This window comes from Pteropus medius, unplaced genomic scaffold (assembly GCF_902729225.1).
Source record: "Pteropus medius unplaced genomic scaffold, Ma_sr-lr_union100, whole genome shotgun sequence".
NCBI classification, from domain to species: domain Eukaryota; kingdom Metazoa; phylum Chordata; class Mammalia; order Chiroptera; family Pteropodidae; genus Pteropus; species Pteropus medius.
Window position 1 is genome coordinate 7,427,280 of NW_024353908.1, and position 7,778 is coordinate 7,435,057.

General features: G+C 38.5%; 1 pseudogene; it reads left to right on the forward strand.

Moving 5' to 3' along the window:
* Positions 1 to 5,230: 5,230 nt before the first annotated feature.
* LOC120593715 (tubulin alpha-1A chain-like) lies at positions 5,231 to 6,806 on the forward strand (annotated as a pseudogene).
* The last annotated feature ends 972 nt before the right edge of the window (positions 6,807 to 7,778 follow it).

The following is a 7,778-nucleotide window of genomic DNA, read 5'->3' on the forward strand; positions in this document are numbered from 1 at the left end:
GATGACAACTACCAACTATAAATGCATATTAAGTTGCAACTTTATGTATGTTGACACTCTCCAAACAACCTTACGGAGTAAATATATTATTCAGGATAGGTTAAGTTTACCTGCAGTAACATACACCAATATCTCATGCTACATATTCGTGGTTGATCAGTAAAAGGCTCTGCTTATTGTAGACAGTCAAGATCCCGGGATAATGGAGTCTCTTTTTTAACATATTCTTCCATATTTACCTCATCAAGAGAAAGGATCATGGCAAATCACACACTGCCTCTAAAAGTTTCTGTTCACAATTAAAGCACATTATTTCCACTCATATTTCATTAGCCAAAAGAAATTACATAACCATACCTAAATTAAAAATCACTGGTGAAATGTAATATTACCATGAGCTCAGGAGAAGAACTGGTAATATTTGGAGAATACCAGGAATGTTTAGCAAAGTAGATATCATTAGTCTTTATCTTTCCAATGAGGAAATACAGTGAGGGGAGTTATGAGACTTCCTCAAGGCCATAAACTAGTAAGTAGTAGTGTTTGAATTGAACTCGTCAGTATGACTCTTATTTTGTACCATGTCAATACATTTTCTCATTAACTTTGTGTTGGAAAATAGCAGAGTTTACAGATGAAAGGAATAGTTAGTTTACATAACAGAACACCAGGAAAGATGTAAAACGTTTAGGCTTGATGAGCTTGGAAATAGAAAGCCCTTTTACCTTTTTGATAATAGCATTTACATTATGTAAACAGTATTTAAGGAAGATATGGATGGCAGTTTTGACTAGAGAATTTGGCCTGGGGTAAGATGATTTGCGGGCACAATAGAAGCATAAATGAGACAATGCAATTAAAAAAGAAGAAGGCATAGAGAGGAGAGAAGAGGAGCGAGAGGGAGAGGGAGAGAGAGAGAGAGAGAGAGAGAGAGAGAGAGGGAATTTGAGAATAGGTAGTTGAAAGAGAGATTTTAGACTGAGACTATTCCTGTTCTGAATACCTTAAGTATAATTCTTTCCTAAAATTTCGGGTTCAAATATTTATGAGACAATGTTGCTATTTCTTTTAGAGTCTTGTCAAATATAAAACAGGAGGAAAAATCTGTTTGTGAAGGAAGTTTACAGTATACTTAAGGCTTATTTTTAAAAATAAATAAAACTTGATAGATAGGGCAATAAACAACAAGCCTTACCAGTAACCTGCCAGGAGCACTAACAGGAAGCATCTGTAGGCTGCCAAGAGCCAGAAATAAGAATGAACAGTTCTTACTGTCAGCGAGTCACAGGAACATTCATAAACAAAGAGGATAGTTAGGGCGCAGCATCTCTAAACCAAGTTACTCTCTGTCACGAACGCACTCACAGTTTATGTGGAATACACCCACACAGGTAAAATCACATCTGAATCAGATGTTGCTGCTCCCTTTGCTATGAATTCCAGATTTTGTTTTAGCCTGAAATTGTGACATGGTATATACAAAAATATGTACAGACTTTTAGAGAAATTTAATACTGTAGGAATATTAAACTTTGCATGACCTCAATAATTAGGAAGTATGTATGACCAGAAAAGAGTCGATGTGTTCCCTCAGAATATTTATTATTGTAACGTTTATATTTATTAAATGCACACAGGCATGATTAATTATTTTTCTGTCCCTACTATGTTCTGGGCACAATTACAGGAGCTGAAAAAGCAATCATGAAGAAGAGAAACAATCTTTACTTTCATGGAGTCTTCTATTTTAACAGAGGAAAAAAAATGTGAAAACAAACAAGGTGATTAAAGATTGGGGTAAGTGATATAAAGCTATGAAAATGATGATGTAGAAAATCTGGGGACAAGAAATGAGATCAACTTTAGGCAGTGGTCAGGTACCACTTTGAGGTGGGTATCTTTGAGCTAGAACCTGAAAGATAATAAACCAAGTGATGACGAAATATAATATGTAGTTGAGCTTGTTTCAATTAATAAAGACTTTCTTTCTGAAGACAAAAGTATAATAGAGAGCTGGGATATAAAGCTCATTGGATGAGGACTCAAGAGATCTGAGTCTCTCTCCTGCCACTTAATAGCTGCATGCCCTTAAGCTAGCCACATAAACTTTGCGAGTCTCGATTCTTAATCTGAGGAATGTGTGGGTTGGGCCAAAGGATCCCTAAGGTCTCTTAGCACTAAAAGTTTATATTACTTCCTCTCCTGTTTCTATTTGTGTACATATAAGCATGTGCACAAACACACACACACAGATGACATATAAAAGCCTTCTATTTTCTAATTGTTGTCAGGAATAGACTCTGGGCAAATTAAGAAATGATTATTTAATAAGAGTTTATTACTAGTGAAAGCCACCATGCCCACCTTTAGCCTCTTTCCAAAACTCTACCTTTGCTGAAATACCACATTAGCTATTCCATAAAGATCCCTAGAGAAAAATGTAACTGCCTTATCTTAGAGGATACATCTACACCTCTCTCTCAAACTACCTGTCACTGCCCATAGCCTCTGATACACCAAGTGTATGTAACTATTCCTCCATACTCTCTCCCCAGTGTGCCCCAAAACAACTTCATCAGATTGGACCAGAAGTGAACATTTGATTCAAAGAAGGATCAACCATAGGATGGCCACTGACTTGGGGGAAAAAGGAAAAGGTGAGTCAAGCCAATCAATTTGCTTATAAGGAATTTTGATTTGAGATTATAAAACATTGACTGGGTTAGTGGCAGTACCAAAAATTAAGGACAAATAAAGGGTTGCCAAAGCATAATGATGACAAAGCATTCTAATGAAGTCTGTGGACTCAGGGACTGTTGAAACTCCCAGAACTATTTAGATCCAGACTCACTCTCCAGTTTTATCTCCTATGAGGCCCTAGTATTACAGTATTTCCTGTTCCCAATTTCTATCAAATTTCTCTGTGTCCTATCAACAACCTCCATTTCTACTTGAACTAGCTTAACTGGATTTCTTTCAACAAATTGTATTCACTACGACAAAGCCCGGCTTATTCAATAAATAAGCTAAACTCCATGGAGATCTTAATGATAACCAGATTTAGAAACAGAAGTAATAAATAAAAATGGGGAAAAAACTGTGCTTTCAGGAAATAGAGGTCAGACGACCATGAGCTGCTGGCACAGGGAGACACGAATGGCATTTAAGCAGAAAGTTGGATTCCAGAAAACAGGCAGTTTGAGGCATACTCCAAAACTGGTCTAGAAGGATCTAAAAGAGGCAACTAGGATGAGAAAATTCGATCTACAATTATACTAATAATAAGTGCTTAACTGTGTAAGAAATAAACAGCCTTCATAAATCTCAAACATGTTTATCTTCTCCCATCTTCTTCCTGGTACAATGCATACTTTATAGTAAAAAAGAAATTAATATAATTAGTGGAGACATGAAACCACATAAGAAGACATTTTCTCCTAGTCATTCTTTAAAGAACATTCTATTTTTCCATCCCTGTGTAATTCTTTAGAAGTTTTTCTTAATTCTATGGTTTATGCTCCTCAACTTAGGGATCATGGGGACACAAATCGAGCTCATCGTTTTAAGAAGAGGGTGGTATGGAATGATCGTGCAATAGTCACTTTCAACTGCCATCTGTGACAAGTCTGTAAAACATTTCGTTTGCATAATATATGGGAACTTTATTAAAATACAGCACACTGTTACAAGAAGTGGGAATATTCTAAGTCAAATTATGTCTCCTCATAAAACCGTCTCCGTGGTACTGGTAACAAAACAGAGTTCTTCTGTACTGCTTTAAATAAAAAGAAAAATCCACTGCTCAAGAAATTATCAAATAGACACTAAGCTTAGTTTAATTCAATGCTATAGAGGTGTTGTGAAGTTATAAGAAGAGCAAGACTGAGCAAAGGTCGTTTAGCAGAAAGATATCTGGACTGAACATCTCTGCTCTAGGGTAAGCAAGGACAGAAAAGCAATCAGTTTATAAAAGCAGGCACTGTGTGCCATCCATAATGTAGACCTATATATCTGACCTAAAAAGGCCACTCACTGCTCATGTTTCCAGAATAGAAAAAATGTATATCGATACTTTATCTGTAAGAAAAAATCTTTATGTTTAGTCAGAATTGGGCCAGCAAACAGATATCTTGACAGCATGCTAAAGAATCTAGGAAGAATGAGTGGAGGATGCTTGGACTCTTAGTCATTCTCTGCCTCAGTCTCTAAAACACAGATGACATCCTTGCTTTAAAAAAAAAGGTATACTTGTTTTTCTAGGCCCAGAATTTAAAAAAAAAAATATGCTATTATTTTCACAGCTTCAAATCTGATTATGGCTACAGATGGAATTTTTAAAAAGCCATCAGATTAGCAAAGACCATGGTTGCTAATTGCTATTAGTTTGAATCACCCCCAACATCCTATTTAAATTGCAATGATCAATTTGGGGGAAATCTAAAGGAGAAAGAGGACAAGGGGGGATGAAAGAGGGGAGATGAAATACCTTCAGTGTTTTAATTATCCCAGTCTAATAAAGTCATTTGAATTATCAATGAACAGCTTAACTTTACTCACTATGAAAGCATTCCTATTGAAATGCAGGCCCAAGAAACAATCTTAGGAGGCATTTTTAATAGGTTGGTTCCAAACCCTTTACAGAAAAACTTATAAATGATGTTCCTTCCCAAATAGTCTGAATGACAGGGATTCCTATGTCATATTTATTTCAAGACAGATGGTGAGAACACAATTTACTGTTCAGTTTCAATTCACTGATGTCTTTTATAAGCAACACGGTAAACGAGCTGCTAAAGAGGAAGGCAAAGCCATTTTGTCTAATTTTAACAATACCAGGATGAAACCTTGTGCTTTAATATCATAACTTAATTCCCTGCAGTTTTTATAAAACTTGCCTTAAATTTGTCATCTAAAACTCATAACTGATCAAATCTAGACATGCTCCTAAAAAATAAAAGAGAGTTTGTAGTTTTCCATGCTATTCCTGACACAACTGTCCACCTCTTATTGAGTGCTCGCTGTGAACCAGCTTCTGTGCTAAATGTTCATAATCTTTATGTGTGTTAATCTGACAACACTGAAAGATTAAATCTCAGATAGGTTAGGTACACTTTCCAAAGTTACACAGCTCACAAAAGGCCAAGCAAAAATGCAAACTTGTTATAAGGTTTAGAAGCCCACATTCTAGGTTCTCTTACATCAACCGCCTAAGAGTCTCCTCTTCCTCTCAGCCATCTGCTTGGCAGCAACCATGCGTGAGTGCATCTCCATCTAGGCTGGCCAGGCTGGTGTTCGGATTGGCAATGCCTGCTGGGAGCTTTACTGCCTAGAACATGGCATCCAGCCTGATGGCCAGATGCCAAGTGACGAGACCATTGGGTGGGGAAGACGACTCCTTCAACACCTTCTTCAGTGAGACAGGCGCTGGCAAGCATATGCCCAGGGCAGTATTTGTAGACCTGGAATCCATGGTCATTGATGAAGTTTGCATTGACATCTATCGCCAGCTCTTCCACCCCAAGCAGCTCATCACAGGCAAGGAAGATGCCACCAATAACTATGCTTGCAGGCACTACACCATTGGCAAGGAGATCATTGATCTTGTCTTGGACCGAATTCAGAAGCTGGCTGACCAATGCACAGGTCTTTAGGGCTTCTTGGTTTTCCATAGCTTTGGTGGGGAAACTGGTTCTGGGTTCACATCCCTGCTGATGAAACATCTCTCTGTCGATTATGTCAAGAAGTCCAAGCTGGAGTTCTCCATTTACCCAGGCCCCCAAGTTTCCACAGCTGTAGTTGGGCCCTACAACTCCATCTTCACTACCCACACCACCGCAGAGCACTCTGATTGTGCCTTCATGGTTACAAGGAGGCCATCTATGACATCTGTCATAGAAATCTTGATATTGAGTGCTCAACCTATACTAACCTGAATAGATTGATAGGTCGAATTGTATCCTCCATCATTACTTCCCTGAGATTTGATGGAGTCTTGAATGTTGACCTGACAGAATTCCAAACCAACCTGGTGCCCTATCCCCACATCCACTTCTCTCTGGCCACTTATGCCCCTGTCATCTCTGCTGAGAAATCCTACTATGAACAGCTTTCTGTAGCAGAGATCACCAATGTTGAGCTGGCCAACCAGATAGTAAAATGTGACTCTCACCATAATAAATACATGGCTTGCTGTTTATTATACTATGGGGACGTGGTTCCCAAGGATGTAAATGCTGCATTGCCACCATCAAGACCAAGCGTACCATCCAGTATGTGGACTGGTACCCCACTGGCTTCAAAGTTAGCATTAATTACCAGCCTCCTTCCGTGGTACCTGGTGGAAGCCTAGCCAAGTACAGCGAGCTGTGTGCATGCTGAGCAACACCACAGCTATTGTTGAGGCCTGGGCTTGCCCGGACCACAAGTTTGACTCGATGTATGCCAAGCGTGCCTTTGTTCACCAGTACGTGGGTGAGGGCATGGAGGAAGGAGAGTCTTCTGAGGCCCGTGAGGACATGGCTGCCCTTGAGAAGAATTATGAGGAGGTTGGTGTGGATTCTGTTGAAGGAGAGGGTGAGGAAGAAGGAGAAGAATACTAAAGTTAAAATGTCACAAAGGTGTTGCTTTTTCAGGAAAGCTTATTCTGTGTTAACATTGAAAAGTTGTGATCTAATCAGTTAATTTGTATGTGGCAGTGTATACTCTCATATACAATTACTGGCCTTGCTTTAAAACATGATGCTTTGTTACAGACCCAACCTGTCCATTTCTCTTATGGGTTTGAATAAAGTATCCCCTGTCTTAAAATAAATAAATAAATGAATAAATAAATACATATATATATAAGCCCACATTAGAACCCACTTTATTAATCAGCTCTTTCTTTAATTTCATTACTCAGCGGGATGCTGGAACTTTAGTAACAAGGCCTGAGCAACCACAGCCTCACCTTTGAAATTCCAATCCAGGTTTCTATTTTGGTGAATTTTTTACCTGGCCACTAAACACCTGTATTATTTTGTGCCTTGACTGGATGAAAGGAAATTGATTTTTGAGGGGTGAATATAAAAAGTTTAAGTAGGCTTTGCCTCATGAAAAAGGTACATGTGGTGCAACTATGTGCTCACATATTGAATTCCTTACTACAATACAAGTTCCATAAGTTCAGAGACCTAGTTTTTTACCCCAAGATTGGAGCCCAGAGCTTGGCACTTAGATATCCAAGTATTTGTTCAATGAATGAATGAGTGGATGAGTGAGTGAATTAATGAGTAACTGAGTGAGTAAGTATAACCTTCATGACCCAATTGCTTTGACCAACTACCCTGCTAATATCCATTTATTCTCTGATTCCTAGCTGATGGTTCAGTTTTTAACCCAATATGATGCCCAATCCCAAAGTTTCCTTGAGTCTTTCTCCTTGATAGAAAGCTCTGTCGACCCACAAGCTTATCTCAGTTTCAGAATAAACTTTTCTCAGGGGGTACTTTCTTTTTTTTTATAATCTAGTTCCTCTCCTCCTCCTCTCCTCCTCCTCCTCCACCTGTTCCTCCTCCTCCTTCTCTTCTTCTTTCTTTTACTTTTTAAATTGAATTTATTGGGGTGACATTGGTTAATAAAATTATACAGGTTTCACGTGTACAATTCTATGATACATCATTCACATATTGCATTGTGTGTTAACTACCTAAAGTCAAATCTCCTTCTGTCACTATATATTTGACCCCCTTTACTCTTATCTATCTCCCACCTTCTTCCCTCCGGTAACTACTGAGCTG